This window comes from Caretta caretta, chromosome 7 (assembly GCF_965140235.1).
Source record: "Caretta caretta isolate rCarCar2 chromosome 7, rCarCar1.hap1, whole genome shotgun sequence".
NCBI classification, from domain to species: Eukaryota; Metazoa; Chordata; order Testudines; family Cheloniidae; genus Caretta; species Caretta caretta.
The window spans coordinates 27937239-27957859 of record NC_134212.1 but is presented as its reverse complement, the minus strand read 5'-3'; the positions used below and the strand labels follow the sequence as shown (position 1 = coordinate 27957859).

At 41.9% G+C, this 20621-nt stretch overlaps 1 protein-coding gene across 7 annotated transcripts in view; it reads left to right on the top strand.

The window, feature by feature from the left end:
- The window catches only part of CACNA2D3 (calcium voltage-gated channel auxiliary subunit alpha2delta 3), a 729133-nt gene that overhangs the window by 83844 nt on the left and 624668 nt on the right, over positions 1-20621 (top strand). The gene's annotated exons all lie outside the window — the stretch shown is intronic.

Genomic DNA, 20621 nt, shown 5'->3' with positions numbered 1-20621 from the left:
CCTCACTCGACAGCCTTGCAAACTCCTCCTGGAGTCTGAAGGTCAGGCTGGGCTCTTTTTGGTTCATGCGTCATTATCACTAATGAAGACTCTTTATCTGGAATTTCATTAACAGTTCTGTTAATGATACATGAATCAGAGTGGAATCCAAATGTTTCTTTCATAACTAACTGAAAATAAAAAGCAGTCATCACTTTCTTTTGTAAATGAATGATCAAATATGACTCTGAATATAAAGAGGGTTAGGTTAGAAGGAGTTATGTAGATGTGGTAATTTTGTGACAATAACCACATTTTATGGGGATAGTTCAACTGCTCACGCTTCTTTATAGTATTGGCATGCTGTCTGGAAAACATTTAAAAAAACAAACCCAAGAAATTGCTGTGTTTTGATCCTTGAGGGTCAAAACCCTAAATCTACTAGAAGGTATAGGTGACAAGTCTCTTTAGATTTTCTAGTAAACTATCAAATCAAATTAAATGTTTGTCTTCTGCAGATCATGTGACAGCCTGCAGCTCTCTGATAGATAATTAGGATAATAATTTATCCAGAAAAAACATTACAATATTCAAAATGTGCCTTAGTTGGAAAAGTATGTTCAAATTAACTGATGAAGTAATGGACCCAAAAGGCATGATGATTTAAACAACAACCACCACCTAGTAGTGAGTCGATTACAGTAGCTTTTGTGAACTAAACAGCCATCAATATCTCTGGTTCTAGACAAATTGTAATTTATCCTGCATGCTTAATTTGCACTTTAATAGCAGCATAGTGACAAAGGACAAAAAGCAAACTGAATAGGCCATTTGTTTGAGATCCTCAGGACAAATTACGGTTGCTGCAGAGGGGAAGGGGTGGGGGGAATGGAAAAGGTCTATGTGTGGTGTGATATTTCTGCTGTTTATAAAAACAAAGTTAATCATTGGTTGGTTTGTCTCCTTGTTTTTCCACTTTTGAATAGGAGCTGCATCCTGAAAGATACTGAGCATCTCTTGCACAATGCTGAGCCCTTTCAGCTCCTATTTAATTGAGAGTTAAAGGCATACAATGCAATATAGGATTGGCCCGTAGTAAAGAGTGCATGCAGTGTTAATGGATTGAGCTAGGAATATTAATATTTTCATGAAAAATATCATACATTAGTGACATGCCTATTCACGTAACATTTACATTGATATTTACCAGCATGGGTTAAAGCTTTTCTTCAGCACTACATCAATAATGCAGTTAAAATTCAGTAAGTTTATCCTTGGTAGCAGTTTACTGTGCTTTAATGGATGTGTTGATAAGAGTCTGTCTGGAGAAGATAACAGCCTATTTCCTGTTCTGTTCCCATGGCCATAATCACAGATGTGTTTGTTTACTTGCATTGCTTAAGGAATCTTTGCTGAATTAAGGAGATGACTGTGACATGCTTCTAAAACTAAGAAGCATATTTTGTCTGTGTGCTGAATTTAGGGATTGGCTATTTAACTAACAGTCATATTCCTTATAACTTGACAAATGAAGAAACTGACACTAAATTGTCAGGTTTCAGAGTAGCAGCCATGTTAGTCTGTATCTGCAAAAAGAAAAGGAGTACTTGTGGCACCTTAGAGACTAACCAATTTATTTGAGCATAAGCTTTTGTGAGCTACAGCTCACTTCATTGGATGCATGCAGTGGGGAGATTTATATACACAGTGAACATGAAGCAATGGGTGTTGCCATACACACTGTAACAAGAGTGATCAGTTAAGGTGAGTTATTACCAGCAGGACGGACCCTTTTGTAGTGATGATCAAGGTCGGCCATTTCCCAGGGAGGGAAGAGGAAAGGCATAATAACATAAGAACAGAAATAATGATGAGACTGTATGTACTTTTGAAAACTTTAGCACGGTCCCTTTATGGTTATCCATGTTTACATTTACTAGAAGTCAGTGTAACATTAAGGTTATGGGGGAAATTGCATTATTTCTCCATTGAATAATTTTAGACCTTTCTGAGCAACTTGATTTGATCCATTTTGTAGGAGACAGGTGCAGGCAGGTGCAGTTCTCACAGTGGTCATCATATTACCTGACACCTTTCAGCCACCTTCCTAGCTGTTATTGTGATGGGCACTCTGTCTGTACAATAGAATTCCACTCTGTGTCACTTTGAAACCTAAAATGTCTGTAAAGTCACTGTGAAGCAATGGAAGCAGCTACAAGTATGGTGGGAGAAGCTTTTTGTTCAGAATACGGTACATTCCTGTTTATTGAATAGCCAGGGGAGATCCAAAACTTCATATAGCTGAGCGTTGGAATACATGGAAGTGCATTGAGCTGCAGTTTCACTGTATGTAGTCCTATGTTAATCACCTGCTAATGACTTCTCAGTTAGCCTCTTAGCTCTTGTTAGCATTAATCAGCGTCTTTGTACTTAGAGTAAAAAACAGCTTAATTGAATTTATTAAGACACTAAAATTGTATTAAAATTATGTCCACAATGGTTTTAAGAAACTTAATAAAGTTTGTTTTTACTCCTTAATAAAACGCAAAGCACAAGTAATGAAAGTACAAAGCTATTGATAAGTGCTAAAAGGTGCTAAGAGACTAATTGAGAAGTTTATCTTACAACAAAAAAGCTATCTTACAACAAAAAAACTTCAAATCCAGACTCCAGCGAGAAACTGCTGAATTGGAATTCATTTGCAAATTGGATACTATTAATTTAGGCTTAAATAGAGACTGGGAGTGGCTAAGTCATTATGCAAGGTAGCCTATTTCCCCTTGTTTTTTCCTAACCCGCCCCCCCAAGACGTTCTGGTTAAACTTGGATTTAAACTTGGAGAGTGGTCAGTTTGGATGAGCTATTGCCAGCAGGAGAGTGAGTTTCTGTGTGTGTGTGTGTGTTTTCGGGGTGTGTGTGTGTGTGTGTGAGAAAGCCTGGATTTGTGCTGGAAATGGCCCACCTTGATTACCATGCACATTGTAGGGAGATTTCAGAGTAACAGCCGTGTTAGTCTGTATTCGCAAAAAGAAAAGGAGTACTTGTGGCACCTTAGAGACTAACCAATTTATTTGAGCATGAGCTTTCATGAGCTACAGCTCACTTCATCGGATGCATACCATGGAAACTGCAGCAGACTTTATATACACACAGAGATCATAAAACAATACCTCCTCCCACCCCACTGTCCTGCTGGTAATAGCTTATCTAAAGTGATCATCAAGTTGAGCCATTTCCAGCACAAATCCAGGTTTTCTCACCCTCCACCCCCCTCCAAAAAACACACACACAAACTCACTATCCTGCTGGTAATAGCTCATCCAAAGTGACCACTCTCCCTACAATGTGCATGATAATCAAGGTGGGCCATTTCCTGCACAAATCCAGGTTCTCTCGCCCCCCCACCCCCATACACACACAAACTCCAGCAGGAGAGTGAGTTTGTGTGTGTATGGGGGTGGGGGGGGTGAGAAAACCTGGATTTGTGCAGGAAATGGCCCACCTTGATTATCATGCACATTGTGTAGAGAGTTGTCACTTTGGATGGGCTATTACCAGCAGGAGCGTGAGTTTGTGTGTGGGGAGGTGGAGGGTGAGAAAACCTGGATTTGTGCTGGAAATGGCCCAACTTGCTGATCACTTTAGATAAGCTATTATCAGCAGGACAGTGGGGTGGGAGGAGGTATTGTTTCCACGGTATACATCTGATGAAGTGAGCTGTAGCTCACGAAAGCTCATGCTCAAATAAATTGGTTAGTCTCTAAGGTGCCACAAGTACTCCTTTTCTTTTTTAGATAAGCTATTACCAGCAGGACAGTGGGGTGGGAGGAGGTATTGTTTTATGATCTCTGTGTGTATATAAAGTCTGCTGCAGGTTCCACGGTATGCATCCGATGAAGTGAGCTGTAGCTCACGAAAGCTCATGCTCAAATAAATTGGTTAGTCTCTAAGGTGCCACAAGTACTCCTTTTCTTTTTATTAATAAGATTGGGACTATTCATCTTGGAAGATAGATGACTGGGGGGAGATATGATACGTGTTTATAAAATCATGACTGATGTGGAGAAAGTAAATAAGGAAGTGTTCTTTACTCCTTCTCATAACACACAAACTAGGGGTGACCAAATTAAATTAATAGGCAGCAGGCTTAAAACCAAAGGAAGTACTTCTTCACACAGTGCACAGTCAACCTGTGGAACTATTTGCCAGAGGCTGTTGTGAAGGCCAAGACTCTAACAGGGTTCAAAAAAAGAGCTAGATAAGTTCATGGAGGATAGGTCCATCAATGGCTATTAGCCAGGATGGGCAGGGATTGTGTCCCTAGCCTCTGTTTGCCAGAAGCTGGGAATGGGCAATAGGTGATGGATCACTTGATGATTACCTGTTCCGTTCATTCCCTCTTGGGCACCTGGCATTGGCCACTGTCGGAAGACAGGATACTGGGCTAGATGGACCCTTGGTCTGATCCAGAATGGCCGTTCTTATGTTCTTACTGTATCACCAAGTTGAATTATCACTGGGTATTGTGGTCTATTTCTGTCCACTTTTTAAGTTCTCAGCCCTTTTTACTTCACTGATGCTGAGTTTTGAATTTGTGCCATGCCAAAAGTCCTAGACCAGTGGTTCTCAACCTTCCAGACTACTGTACCCCTTTCAGGGGTCTGATTTGTCCTGCATATCCCAAGCTTCGTCTTACTTAAAAACAACTTGCTTATAAAATCAGACATAAGAACACAAGTGTCACAGCACACTATTACTGAAAATTTGCTTACTCTCTCATTTTTTACCATATAATTATAAAATCAATTGGAATATAAATATTATACTTACATTTCAGTGTATAGTATATAGAACAGTATAAGCAAGTCATTGTCTGTATGAAATTTTAATTTGTACTGACTTCACTAGTGTTTTTTATGTAGCCTGTTGTAAAACTAAGCAAGTATCTAGCTGAATTGATGTACCCACCTGGAAGACCACCCTAGACGGTTGTGATATCAGCCATAACTCAACCAATCACTAGCGTACTTTACAGCTAATTTGCATACACCCGTTTCATTGCTTATTAGGGAGACTGCACAGATGATGAATTATTTGACCCAGCTGCCACACCCAGCACAAACACTAACCCCAGTCACGCACAGCCACTCACTTAAATTTAGAGTTACTGAGGCAACAGTTTGTTTTAATACAACCGTCTAGCAACATGTAATCATTACTTAATTCTCTGCTTTGTGCATTGTAAAAGTAATCTTGCCTCTGTCCCATGCAGATTATCAATTTTCAGAGCCACAGAATAAGCACTAGAAAGGCAAGCATTTATTTCCAAAGCTAGCTGAATGCTGACATTGGTCAGATGTTGCTCCTACTGTATTCAATAAGGGAACGCTCTTTGATTTCAATAGTTCAAATATGTGTTTCTTTTTATAATGAAAGTGAGGAAGTCAGTGGTTTGGCTAAGAAGTGTTATAGTCCAGCAAAATTTAAAAAATTTATATAATTTTCCTTTTTCTCATTTACATGTAATTCAATGAGTTCTTGTTTTTCATCAAAATAGTATTACAATGGCTAACAAGCTGCACAGTCTAATTAATTTTGATAATTATGTGTGTTAGGGTAATTCCAATATTTTACATTGTTTGGAATGTGATTTAGTTTATTTAACATGCAGTTGAGATTCAACCATTTTCATTTAAAATAAAGGATATGGGGCTAGACTTTCATAATTAAATGCTGCCCTTTGGAATAATGTCAACAATTTAACTTAATTTATTGAGCAAAAGGGGTTTAGGATGAAACATAATAGATTTATTTTTTATCCAACAGACCTGCAACACTGTAGTTGCCTAGTTTAAAATACCTTTATCCTTTTGTGATGTATCTGAGCAAATATGTAGGGAATGAAAGAATGCTGAATGAGATGTTTGGCACTAGTTCTGTGCATTGGACAGGAATAACAGCCAGAGATACATGTCAACCACGCCCACCTACTAGATGGCAGGAGGAAGAGGGGGAGGAAAGCTTCTTAAATCTTAGATTAAGTTCAAGCTTAAATGGTTGACCAAAAAAAAGTAGCCTAGCACTACAGGCTGAAAGTCAGCTAACAGATTCCAATAGACAACAAGAGGGAGGGAGTTCCACAGCTGAGGAAACTTCATGAGAATGATCAGCTTCTAGTTCTGAGGAGTTCACATCTTGGGGACTTTCATGAGGAACACTTTAGCTGATTCCAACCACTGTAATTACATTGGATGTAGTGCGCTTTGTATCCTTTTTCCTCAGATGCTGACCCTTTGTCCTTATTCTGTAACTGAAAGGAACAACACTTGTTCTAAATGGTGGTTCTGTACCATGCAACTCTACTCTTATAGTTGTCTTTATTATTTCAGTGTGACAGATCATGCAGAATTATGGCGGCACAGAGTGGGTATTGCTCCTAGAATGATAGAATAGTATGCATTTACAATGTATTTGCTTTTTTACATTAATTTACCATAACTGAGGTCAGGATAAAACCGCACTGTAATCAAAACCTTCATCCCCAGTTAATATAATCCCCGTTTTTTTGTAGGAACAGTCTGATGTGTAGCAGAGTAGCACGCTAATGGGAACACTGAAACAACTCCAGCAAAAGCCTCTTCTTTTCAATCAAACCAATTAGTACAACCTACTTCTTGGGGGGAAAAAAGTCTCAAATAGTGAAAGTAGCTATAAACTGAATTTGAAGCAGCAAACTGACATAGAGGCAAAGATATGAATATGGACATTTCAGTGTTTTAAATCTGCTAAAACCCTATTATATACTACTCTTTTTGCCTACATATTGTGTCCATGGTTCCAAAAAGAACCAAAGAACCGTACTAAATTTCACACAGGCAATGGATTCCAGCTGCCCTGAGAAAAAATTTGTTGAGGATTTCTAAAATGTTAAAGAACTGATGAGATTGGCACTTACCTTATTTTACAGAAAGAATGAACCAGAAGAGTTAGAGAAAAAATACTTTTAAGACAGATTGCATGCTGAGAAGTTTGTCTGTCTTTCCAAGAGTGCTGGAATAGTTACATACTTTTTGCTACACTTAGACATTGAAAAGGGTTACAATTTAATCTGAAATACTATTTCCCCCCCCTAAATTTATCTCCTTTGGAAAGAAGACTAAATGGGTTGCTGTTTGTTTATTATCTTAAAGCTGCCACATGGATTCATACATGACAGATCAAAACCCAGTCATTTAAGAATCCAACCTGGCCCATGTCACATGAAGTAATAGTCTTCCCTTAACATAATACTGTGTACATTTGAAAGGATCATTTTTGAAGACAGTCAGTTCTGTGGTTGGTGGTCTGATTCTGGTAAAGATTAATTTTATAGCATGTTTAAATAATTTCGCAGCCATGGCATTCCAGGAGTACTTTAAAACCTCTTCCAATCTGACTGTGTGAAAGCAGTTGCAAATGTTTAGCCTCATTAAGCTTGTTTTTCTTCGAGTACAGGAAACACAATAAAAGTGTTAGATACATGTGTGAGAGATTAACCTGGCATCATATTGCCTCAATATAATTCCCGTCTGAAATAAAGGGAGGAGTTCTGGGTTAGGAATGTGTATTAAAATAATTTTAGTTGTAAACATTCGTAAAAAGTATCAGAGGGGTAGCCGTGTTAGTCTGGATCTGTAAAAGCTGCAAAGAGTCCTGTGGCACCTTATATACTAACAGATGTATTGAGCATAAGCTTTCATGGGTGAATACCCACATCGTCGGATGCACGTAGTGGAAATTTCCAGAGGCAGGTATAAATATGCAAGGAAGAATCAGGCTAGGGATAACGAGGTTAGTTCAATCAGGGAGGATGAGGCCCTCTTCTAGCTGACGGTGTTAAATTTGCAAATGAAAATCAGCAGCTCAGGATTAAACAAAAACTGTGAATGGCTTGCCAACTACAAAAGCAGTTTCTCCTCCCTTCGTTTCCACACCTCAACTGCTAGAAGAGAGAACCCTGAGAAAAGAAAAGGAGTACTTGTGGCACCTTAGAGACTAACCAATTTATTTGAGCATGAGCTTTCGTGAGCTACAGCTCACTTCATCAGATGTTTACCGTGGAAACTGCAGCAGACTTTATATAAACACAGAGAATATGAAACAATACCTCCTCCCACCCCACTGTCCTGCTGGTAATAGCTTATCTAAAGTGATCAACAGGTGGGCCATTTCCAGCACAAATCCAGGTTTTCTCACCCTCCACCCCCCCACACAAATTCACTCTCCTGCTGGTGCTAGCCCATCCAAAGTGACAACTCTTTACATAATCAAGTCGGGCTATTTCCTGCATAGATCCAGGTTTTCTCACTTCCCCCCCACCCCCATACACACACAAACTCACTCTCCTGCTGGTAATAGCTCATCTAAACTGACCACTCTCCAAGTTTAAATCCAAGTTAAACCAGAATATCTGGGGGGGGGGGGGGGGAGGGAAAAACAAGAGGAAACAGGCTACCTTGCATAATGACTTAGCCACTCCCAGTCTCTATTTAAGCCTAAATTAATAGTATCCAATTTGCAAATGAATTCCAATTCAGCAGTTTCTCGCTGGAGTCTGGATTTGAAGTTTTTTTGTTTTAAGATAGCGACCTTCATGTCTGTGATTGCGTGACCAGAGAGATTGAAGTGTTCTCCGACTGGTTTATGAATGTTAGAATTCTTGACATCTGATTTGTGTCCATTTATTCTTTTACGTAGAGACTGTCCAGTTTGACCAATGTACATGGCAGAGGGGCATTGCTGGCACATGATGGCATATATCACATTGGTGGATGTGCAGGTGAACGAGCCTCTGATAGTGTGGCTGATGTTATTAGGCCCTGTGATGGTGTCCCCTGAATAGATATGTGGGCACAATTGGCAACGGGCTTTGTTGCAAGGATAAGTTCCTGGGTTAGTGGTTCTGTTGTGTGGTATGTGGTTGTTGGTGAGTATTTGCTTCAGGTTGCGGGGCTGTCTGTAGGCAAGGACTGGCCTGTCTCCCAAGACTTGTGAGAGTGTTGGGTCATCCTTTAGGATAGGTTGTAGATCCTTAATAATGCATTGGAGGGGTTTTAGTTGGGGGCTGAAGGTGACCGCTAGTGGCGTTCTGTTATTTTCTTTGTTAGGCCTCTCCTGTAGTAGGTAAATTCTGGGAACTCTTCTGGCTCTATCAATCTGTTTCTTTACTTCTGCAGGTGGGTATTGTAGTTGTAAGAAAGCTTGACAGAGATCTTGTTGGTGTTTGTCTCTGTCTGAGGGGTTGGAGCAAATGCGGTTGTATCGCAGAGCTTGGCTGTAGACGATGGATCGTGTGGTGTGGTCAGGGTGAAAGCTGGAGGCATGCAGGTAGGAATAGCGGTCAGTAGGTTTCCGGTATAGGGTGGTGTTTATGTGGCCATTGTTTATTAGCACTGTAGTGTCCAGGAAGTGGATCTCTTGTGTGGACTGGACCAGGCTGAGGTTGGTGGTGGGATGGAAATTGTTGAAATCATGGTGGAATTCCTCAAGGGCTTCTTTTCCATGGGTCCAGATGATGAAGATGTCATCAATATAGCGCAAGTAGAGTAGGGGCTTTAGGGGACGAGAGCTGAGGAAGCGTTGTTCTAAATCAGCCATAAAAATGTTGGCATACTGTGGGGCCATGCGGGTACCCATAGCAGTGCCGCTGATCTGAAGGTATACATTGTCCCCAAATGTGAAATAGTTATGGGTAAGGACAAAGTCACAAAGTTCAGCCACCAGGTTAGCCGTGACATTATCGGGGATAGTGTTCCTGACGGCCTGTAGTCCATCTTTGTGTGGAATGTTGGTGTAGAGGGCTTCTACATCCATAGTAGCCAGGATGGTGTTATCAGGAAGATCACCGATGGATTGAAGTTTCCTCAGGAAGTCAGTGGTGTCTCGAAGGTAGCTGGGAGTGCTGGCAGCGTAGGGCCTGAGGAGGGAGTCTACATAGCCAGACAATCCTGCTGTCAGGGTGCCAATGCCTGAGATGATGGGGCGCCCAGGATTTCCAGGTTTATGGATCTTGGGTAGTAGATAGAATATCCCAGGTCGGGGTTCCAGGGGTGTGTCTGTGCGGATTTGATCTTGTGCTTTTTCAGGAAGTTTCTTGAGCAAATGCTGTAGTTGCTTTTGGTAACTCTCAGTGGGATCATAGGGTAATGGCTTGTAGAAACTCGTGTTGGAGAGCTGCCTAGCAGCCTCTTGTCAGCATATGCAAAGAGGGCTCTGCTAATTTCCTATATTCTATAGGGCTGACCCCTATATAGGATCAAAGGAACTTTTATATTGTTGGGAGGGAGGGGGGAATATTTACAGTTTCAGAGAAAATAAGGGTTTTCTTTAAAGAAGATATAGGTTAATATTTTCAGAAGATCTTACTCCCCCCTGACTGCTTTAATTGCATTGTTTAGAGGTTTAGAGGAACCTCCTTCCTTAGAGGTTTTTAAGGTCAGGCTTGACAAAGCTCTGGCTGGGATGATTTAACTGGGAATTGGTCCTGCTTCGAGCAGGGGGTTGGACTAGATGACCTTCAGGGGTCCCTTCCAACCCTGATATTCTATGATTCTATGTTTTGAAATGGTAGCATTGAAATACTATAACACTCTAGTGTGGATATAGTTACATTACTTATATTACAGGACTAAGCTATACTGGTATAAGGCACCATTATAACTGTATAACTGCATCTACACTAGGGGCTTGTCTACACTGGCAATTTATAGCGCTGCAACTTTCTCGCTTAGGAGTGTGAAAAAACACCCTCCTGAGCGCAGCAAGTTTCAGAGTGGCAGCCACCTTAGTCTGTATCAGGAAAAATAATGAGGAGTCCTTGTGGCACTTTAGAGACTTTGGGCATAAGCTTTTGTGGGCTAGAACCCACTTCATCAGATGCATGGAGTGGAAAATACAGGAGCAGGTATAAATACATGAAAAGATGGGAGTTGCCTTACCAAGTGTGAGGTCAGTCTAACGAGACAATTCAATTAACAATAGGATGCCAAGGGAGGAAAAATAACTTTTGAAGTGGTAATGAGAGTGGCCCATTTCAAACAGTTGGCAAGAAGGTGTGAGTAACAGTAGCGGGAAATTAGGTTTAGGTTTTGTAATGACCCAACCACTCCCAGTTGCAGCAAATTTCAGTGCTGTAAAGTGCCGGTGTAGACAGTGCACCAGCACTGGTTTTTTTAGAGCGCTGGGAGAGCTCTTGCCCAGCGCTCTGCCACGACCACACTAGCCACGTTAAAACGCTGCCAGTGTAGACTAGCCCTAGAAGTTGCACCATTTTCATGCGATCAGTAAAAAGATCCAGTAAAATCACAACCCTACCCAAAATAGTTTAAATCAGCTCAAAATTACTTAGACTCTGAAATCCCATTGAAAGTAAATTATACTTTGGCACCTAAATCACTTACATGCTTTAAAGATGGGAATTAGATTCCTAAATCATGTAGGTACTCATATAAAATCCATACTGTACAATGATTGGTTTCAGAGTAGCAGCCATGTTAGTCTGTATTCGCAAAAAGAAAAGGAGTACTTGTGGCACCTTAGAGACTAACAAATTTATTTGAGCATAAGCTTTCGTGAGCTATAGCTCACTTCATCAGATGCATTCCAATGCACAATGACTGATATTACTGGGAAAGGGAAATGACCAGATGTGGGTTATTGATTGAGAGATCGACTTCTGAGTATACAATGTGTAGACAGGCTTAGAATTATGCAACTGCAGTAGTGAACTAGATACTTCTAGTTCTCTACAGAATTGTTTAGAAAACATTCCAGGTTAGTTTAAGAAATACTAAGATTATTCCTTGTGTTATTGCCCAAAATAAAGTAATACGGCCAGATCCTCTTCTACACAGACAAGCCTTCAGGGACAGGCAGAAACTTTGATGGATGAACACAAAGACGGGACTCTAAAATTTAATTCACATTGGTCTCTGCATACAGTACATGGTCTTTCCAAAGAAGACTGCTCCTGGAGACATAGGTTTCCTGGAGCCACACTGGCTCACATGCTTTGGGACTGTCTTAAGATACAATCCTTTTGGCTAGAGATAGGTCGGAAGATTAATATGATGATGGATACTGCCATAAAAATTATTTTCTAGAACTGTTTTGGGATATTGCCCTTCATCTTGGAAACTCTCCCTCTCACAGAGAGCTTTGATTCTCTAGAGAGGCGCTTGTAGTGAAATGACTCATGTTGTTTAGTTGGAAGAGCAGATGGCTCCAGGGATAGAAGCTTGCCTCAGTGACTTCGCTGACCTGGCAACTAAAGAGCAGGTAACATTTGGGAGAAGAGGGACGGTGGACAAATTTGAAAAGATGTGGTCTAGCATTTTAGAAACCTTTCATTAATTACTAGCAGATGGAAACCAAGACATTGCATTCCTTTCCTCACCCTGCCGCCCCTTCCCCCTCTCCTTTCCTCCCTTCCCATTCCCTTCCTCTTTTGTTGCTTTGTCTTTTTTTCCTGCTCTCCCCTTATTTTGTGGGGAAAAAACACAACTAAATGAAAAGGTGGAAGAGTGTTACTTGTCTGGTTTATCTGTACCAAATGCGCAGGTTTTGATCAAATTCGGAAAGTCTGGGTGTAGACTTAGACCTAGGTCTGGGTTTTGTACTGTAGATTTATTTAAGATAATTTTGTTCTTAATTTGTCTTGGCATAATTCACTGTGGTCCATTCTCAGACACAGGATCTATTTTTGATTCTGTGGTCTTGGGCAATTCATTTCACCTATTTATGCCTCTCCTTTCCTGGCTGTTAAAAGGGGATAATGAAACTTAAGTGCTTTGATATTTATGAATGAAAAATGTTTCCTGAGAACAAAATAAGAAGTGTTATTTATAATTAAAGAAAGTAGAGGGGTAAAGGGCATTAGTTGACTGCTGAGAAACATGAGGAGGTGTTAGATAAGTTTGTTAGATAAAGGGTGAGGCAGTAGATAAAAGGGTGAACCTCCATTCCCTGCTTTGATACAAAAGTTCTTTTCAAAGTGATACCAGAGCGTGAACTTCCCAATATCGTTGAAAAAACTTCTGGCATTTAGGCTGTTAGTATAAAATGTCAAGTGACTCTCTGAGATGGACTCATTTGATTGTGTGTTTAGATCAAGAAGGTATTTTTCCAGTCGGTGTGCTAATATTTTGGTGGACAGAAATTGCAATCTGTATTAAAGAGTGTGATATGGCATGAAGGGGGAAACAACCCACAGTTTGAAAGATCTTTTAATTTTTGAGTATCACAAAATTGAATCTTGATGGAGAATATCAGGAAGAGGCCAAGTGGAGAGAGGATATTCAAAATTAGTATTTGGTATTTGGCTAAGCTATTTTGTGAATCTTCTATAAATGAAACAGGAAGTCAATCTACACCTCAGGCTACACTAGACAGTAATCTAACTTATTATATAAGCTTCCTAATGTTACTGGGCATTTGATTTGCATCTAAGAATTAGAAAAAGAATAAAGTTTATAAAATGGTGTTTTTTCTTCTCAAGTACTTTCCAACGAACCCTAGTTTTCAAAGCGACACATAGGATGATGATGATGATGATGATCATGAAGAGGTTGTGGGGTTTTTTGTCCCTTAAAGAATATCTTAGGTCTTTATGTTTTGTGCTTGTTCCCCTTGCCATACAAGAAGTAATTAAATATGTATAATGGCAAGTTTGCTGAATAATGTATCTGAATAGTATTCAACCACAATAGCTTGTTGAATATTTTGTATTTAAAGTATTATTTGATGAACATTGCCACCTGTCATAAATATAAAGGGAAGGGTAAACCCCTTTGAAATCCCTCCTGGCCAGGGGAAAGCTCCTCTCACCTGTAAAGGGTTAAGAAGCTAAAGGTAACCTCGCTGGCACCTGACCAATGAGGAGACAAGATACTTTCAAAAGCTGGGAGGAGGGAGAGAAACAAAGGGTCTGTGTCTGTCTGTATGCTGCTCTTGCCAGGGACAGAACAGGAATGGAGTCTTAGAACTTTTAGTAAGTAATCTAGCTAGGTATGTGTTAGATTATGATTTCTTTAAATGGCTGAGAAAAGAATTGTGCTGAATAGAATAACTATTTCTGTCTGTGTATCTTTTTTGTAACTTAAGGTTTTGCCTAGAGGGGTTCTCTATGTTTTTGAATCTAATTATCCTGTAAGATATCTACCATCCTGATTTTACAGGGGGGATTTCTTTATTTCTATTGACTTCTATTTTTTATTAAAAGTCTTCTTGTAAAAAACTGAATGCTTTTTCCTTGTTCTCAGATCCAAGGGTTTGGGTCTGTGGTCACCTATGCAAATTGGTGAGGCTTTTTATCCAACATTTCCCAGGAAAGGGGGGGTGCAAGTGTTGGGAGGATTGTTCATTGTTCTTAAGATCCAAGGGTCTGGGTCTGTAGTCACCTAGGCAAATTGGTGAGGCTTTTTACCAAACCTTGTCCAGGAAGTGGGGTGCAAGGTTTTGGGAAGTATTTTGGGGGGAAAGACGCATCCAAACAGCTCTTCCCCAGTAACCAGTATTAGTTTGGTGGTGGTAGCGGCCAGTCCAAGGATAACGGGTGTAATATTTTGTACCTTGGGGAAGTTTTGACCTAAGCTGGTAAGGATAAGCTTAGGAGGTTTTTCATGCAGGTCCCCACATCTGTACCCTAGAGTTCAGAGTGGGGGAGGAACCTTGACACCACCATATTATATTATATAGTGAAAGTAGAGGTATTTAATATACCAAACAGTAAAAGCATAAGAAGGAACAAAAAGTCATTTGAATTATAATGAAGTGGTGTATAATTCACAGTACATTAGTTTTTAGCCATGGGATCATATAATGAGTACTAAAAGTTAATGTTGTGAGCAGCTCCCCTCAAGTGCTTTGTGATTTGCATATTCTTTCTCCATGTTAATTGTTTTGAAGTTTGACCCTGACTACCCAAGTATCTCTCTTTTAAGAGGGGACTTTTGCCTTGGTCACTATCATGAGACATTTTCTTTGACGTACTTTTTGTGCAGTAGCACCCCCCTCAGTGTGTAATTCTGGTGATCAGCTGCATTCCTCTAGCTCTGTACAGCATTGGGCTAATTCCCGTAATCAGATAAGGCCTGATTCTCATCTGCATAAGGGCAGCTTTTTGTGGTTCCACCAGTGCAAAGCTATCAAAAAGTCAGATTTGGTGCTTACAGGTGAATTCTCACAAGGCATAGGGCCAAGATAAAGGCTGCTGATAGCTGCACAATGAGATCATCCCTCAAGCTGCACAGTGACCACATGACTGTGGTGGAACAAAGCTACCTTTAAGTCACTTTTGCATGATCTTGAGTTTTGCCAAGCACTGCATGTATGGAGCCAAGGACTGAGCCGCTGAAGTCTAGTAATGGGAACAGTTAGCAACATACAGGTTGATTCTTTGCATACATAACTTCCAGAGACACACAATTCCCATACGAGTTGTGGAATAGTTAGGAGCAGGGCCATAAGAAATATCTGTTATGCAAAACAAATAAACAAGGATGAGGCTTCCTAGAGCAGTTTAATAGGGACTGCATATTTGCATTTGCTGGGGGTTAGGGTCTGTCTTCCTGAGGATTTTTAATGCCCTAGGGTGCTATCTGTAGGGCTGTAACAATACCATGATGTTGGTATGGCCTCATAACAGATTCCCTGAGGTACTACAGCAACATGAGAATATTAATATAAGTACAGATTACATGTAAAAAATCCCATTAAGAGCACATTATTTAGGTTACAAAGTCAGGTACTCGAAAGTTAGGAAATGCTTGATTTACAGAAGCCAGTGCAATGTTAATTGGGTCTCCTTGTATGCCCATCCTGTGTACTGAACGATGCAGGGATCCTGTGGGAAAACTAGCATGTGTTTATATAGTTCAGGGGTGGCCAACCTGAGCCTGAGAAGGACCCAGAATTTACCAGTGTACATTACCAAAGAGCCACAGTAATAAGTTGGCAGCCCCGCATCAGCCCCTGCCTCCTGCCCACAGGCAGCCTCATTGATCAGCTCCTCCCCCTCTCTCTCCCCGCACCTCCTGATCAGCGGTTTCGTGGCATGCAGGAGGCTCAGGGAGAGGGAGGGGAAAGAGCGAGGGCATGGCAGGTTCAGCGGAGGGGGCAGAAAGGGGTGGAGTGGGGACAGAGCCGGAGTTGAGCAGTGAGCACCCCCCCCCCCCCGGCACATTGGAAAGTTGGCGTCTGTAGCTCCAGCCCCAGAGTCGGTGCCTATACAAGGAGCCCCATATTAACTTCTGAAGAGCCGCATGTGGCTCCGGAGCCAAAGGTTGGCCACCCTGATATAGTTAAAGACCATATCATATGGCATACATTTAAAGGCCAAAATAAGTGTGCAACTGTAAATTTGGCTCTTTCTGGCATTTGAATGCTTGACTTTGCAACTTAAATAATGGTCTTTAATGTAGTTACTTGTAACTTATTTCTTAGTTTTGGTTAAAGGAAAAAGGCACAGACTGCTAGCACTTGAGCTACAGAGCTAACATTTGCTGCTAGCAGGAGAAGTGTGTTGTCCTGGAGGAGGATGGCCTGCTGGGTCCAGGTCATCGTACAGGGGTAGATGGAGAGGGGAAAGGAGAATGGGGAGAAAGGACCTGGCCCGCTCTCTTCCCTCCCCACTGTGGAGCTGGGGGAGCTCCCGCCCCATGTTGTACCCCTAAGGGTGGGGGGGCTGTTGATGTTGTTTGCTGGGTCTGGAGAATGGTTGGATGGGGGAGGCTGGACCATCTCTTTCCTTCCCCCAGCGCTGAGAGTTGAGAAAGTTCTATCCCATGTGCGGCCCACAGTGGATGGGTGAGGAATCGGTTGCTGTGGCCAGGTGGTTGAACTGGAGAGGGGGTGCTTTATGGGGTGAATGGAGCCCACTCAGGTTTGTTCTGTGCTCTCCTTTCTGAAGATTCCTGTCTCATGTGGTGCCCCCAGAAGGGGACGTAGGCCACTGACACCATGAACTGGGTCCAGCAAGAAGAATCCAGGCTGGCTCTCTTCCTGCTTCTGACCCTGCTACAGCTGCTCTGGAAGCTCCCAGCTGTTCCCAGCCCAATGTGTGGTGCGGTGGCGTTAGTGCCAGGTCAGCTTTAGGATTTTCATGTTATTGTTTTGTCCGTCTGCCAAAATGTTTCCGACAAATGCAAGTGAGAGAAGGGAAATTGTTTAAAAAGAAGAAGAAATCCACTCTATATATCTAAACAAAAGCTGAACAGAATTTCATGGGACAAAGAAAAATCACTTTTGTAGTCCGAGGGCACCCACCTGCCAAATATCAAAGGCCTGTTGCCAACAGCAGAGGTGTGAGAGGTTCTCAGAGGAAAAGGTCAGAATCTTTTATAAGGGAAGCTGTTAGACAGTCTGGGATTGCTGTCAGCTCCTATGATAGAAACACCACTACTAGAAACAAACAAAAGTAGTAATGCTTGATCCTATGCACAATGCTGTGAAGTTTATTATGTAATATTTGTGCATTGTGGTATCCCCTAGAGTTCCCAATCGGGGATTAGCACCCCCTTGTGCAAGGCACTGTACACACATACAACAAAAAGACAACCGGTGCCCCAAAAAGCTTGCAATCTAAGTATACGATGAGAGAGAACATCTGGATACCACAAAGAGGCATGGGAGTACTAGATAGCAATGAGACTATTCTGATTAGTGTAATAAGCAGTGGTCACAGCACACCAGCTGCTGAGCTAATTTGAAGCAAAGTTTGAAGTGGATTAGGTATTCATGAGTGTGACAGGTGTCGGTCCTCTGAGCCCCTAGGGGCGATGGAGAGCTATGGTCTCCATGGCAGGCCTCAGCCACACCTTCCGGGCGTTGGGGAATTAGCAGGGAAGGTGTGCCGGCACGAGTCCGTAGCGCGCCCCTCAGGCAGGGGAGCGCCGGGGTAGGGGAACGCAGGCCTACCCAACTCCACTGCGTTCCAGCCCAGGGCCCTGGCAGTGGCGGGAGGCGAAAGTCCCACCGCTGGGTCAGCGGGGCCGTCCACGCCCACTGACCAAACAGACCCACCCCACGGTGTAGTTCAGCCCCTGGGCTACTTCCTACCCAGTCTCTCAGGCGGGTCACTCCAGTCCCTCCATCTCCTCCAGGTATTCCGCTGCGGGCAGCTCCGGTCCCTCCATCTCATCCAAGTATTCCGCTGCAGGCCACTCCAGTCCCTCCATCTCGTCCGGGTATTCCGCTGCAGGCCACTCCGGTCCCTCCATCTCTTCCAGGTATTCCGCTGCAGGCCACTCTGGTCCCTCCATCTCGTCCGGGTATTCCACTGCAGGCCACTCCCGCTCCCCCTCGGTATCGGACTCACGCTGGCCCAGGCTGCCATCAGGCCCCTCCAGGTATTGAGTGGCCGGCAGCCCTGGTTGCCACAGGCCTTCCTCCCGGTCAGGCTCCTCCTTGACCAGGGCTTTGCCTGGGTCAGCAGCAGGATCACAAGGGAGCCACCAGCAGCCCATGCCTGTCTCCCTCCCTGGGGCTCTCCTCACTGGGCAGAGGGGCCCTGCCCTTTGTATTTCCTGTCCCACCCTTCCCCTTCCAGGGATTGGCGGAAACTTGGCCTGGCCCCGCCCACTCAGGCTGCAAGGGTGGCTCTTTACCCTCTGGTTCGGAGGGGAGCCACCCTGGCTCCCTACAATGAGTTTATCTTCTCAGATTTGCTGTCCTATGGCTTACAAGTCAATTTATTACTTTTTTAGCTGGATAAATTAGAAAGGATTTGTTGGCTGAAGTGACATTGAATGTATCTTGGAAACTCGTTCGAGAAGACTCTGAGTTTAGGTTGGTGAGAATAAACCAAATTGCTTTTTCATCCATTCATTTTAAAATCGTGGAATTCTGTGCACTAGCAGATTTAATCTGCTAGTGTTTTGGGGGGTGGTTTTAGGGGTTTTTGGATGGTGAGGAGAATGGTGTAGAATACAACGAGAGTAACTTATTATGGAAATGTAGACTTAAATGTAATGAAACAGCCTATTCAAAAATAGGTTCTACATATTGAAGGGGGGGCAGAATATTAATTTATTGTTAACAAGCTTGGCTTTTGCAGTGTCTCTTGTGGCAGCTTCCAGTGGCTAGAGTGATTCTTGCAAATGTCTGTTGAGTAATACATGGTTGGTCAAATCTCACATCCCTCATTTAAGCAAAACTCACATTTGCCTGACCCAGGAGTGCTCATGCTGAGACTGATTTAACCCCCAATGTGCAGATATCCATATACAAGCTCATCCATATACAAGACACAAAAAGTGTCATTCAAATATTGATTATAGGTATATGGAGGCATATAATTCTGTCTCACTGTGGACTACTGTTAGGTCGAAAACTCTTTGCATTATGGACTCTAATGTCCACTGTTTGTAGAACAGGAAGCATGGTAGCTAAACTCTAAAACAGTGGTCTCCAAACTTTTTCTGTCATGCCCCCCCCTTACCAGTAATGAAATCTGCTTGCACCCTGCTGGGGGCCACAGTTTGGGGAACCACTGCTCTAAATAATAGCAGTGGTGGCTAGTGAGTATATTGAGTCTATCTAGATGATTTTAAATGCAGTAGAAGTTGATAGTTTGCTAATAACCTACAGGCTAAAATATTTTACATGGCTTCATTGGGCCTGCTTGCATTGAGTGTTTGCAGCAGCCAGCCCATAGCATGTAAACTTGTTGGGACAGGGTTTGTGTCATCTTCTATGTCCATAAATAGCCATCCATCTAATACATGAATTTTTAGAATTTATACCTAATAATTATTCTTGCCTTTGTTTTGTCTATGGTACACAGATGAAAAAATTATTTAAATCATTTTTTTTATCATCTGATTCAATCTAGCTTAACTCAAGCTGCAGCAACCTCAAATTGTCCTTAAATCATTTTTTTTATCATCTGATTCAATCTAGCTTAACTCAAGCTGCAGCAACCTCAAATTGTCCTTTGAATGTGTGTGTGAATGACAGCTCCCTAACATGAAGTCGATGCATCAAAAATTGTGTGACAAATTAACCTGTAGTCTCTGTGTGCTGGAATTTTATATAAAAAGAAGTGTCAAAAGTAATATCAATATTATAATTTTTTTAAAAAAGAGAATCTGCTAAAAACATAGGTAGTATTTATAATTTCTCATTTCACTTTAAACAATCTAAATGTTGTTATACATATTTTACAGCTTATTGTGGATTGGAAGTACTGGAGCTGGGTGAAAAGTTCTCAGCAAGCAATTTATGCACTGAATTAGCATCTTTTTGTGTTAACAAATTAAATATGAACATGTTTTTTTATTTGTTTATAATTGCTCAACATGAACATACTGTAGCTTATGGGTTGTTCACCAACTATGCACTTAGACTGTCTTTGACTATTTGTATTTATCATCATATTAGGACTGAGCATCAATCAGCTTGATTCTCATCCAAGGCCTGAATTCAGGAAAACACTTAAGCATGTGGTTAACTCTAAGCACATGCTTAAGTGCTTTACTGAATAGGAGTGCTCTTCTTAATGAGGCCCAAGTCCTTATATGAGCCAGGTTCTCAGAAAGGCAACACACCAACCTGCCTGGTATACTGCTAAAAAGGTGATCTAGAGTTGGCTATCATTCACACCCATC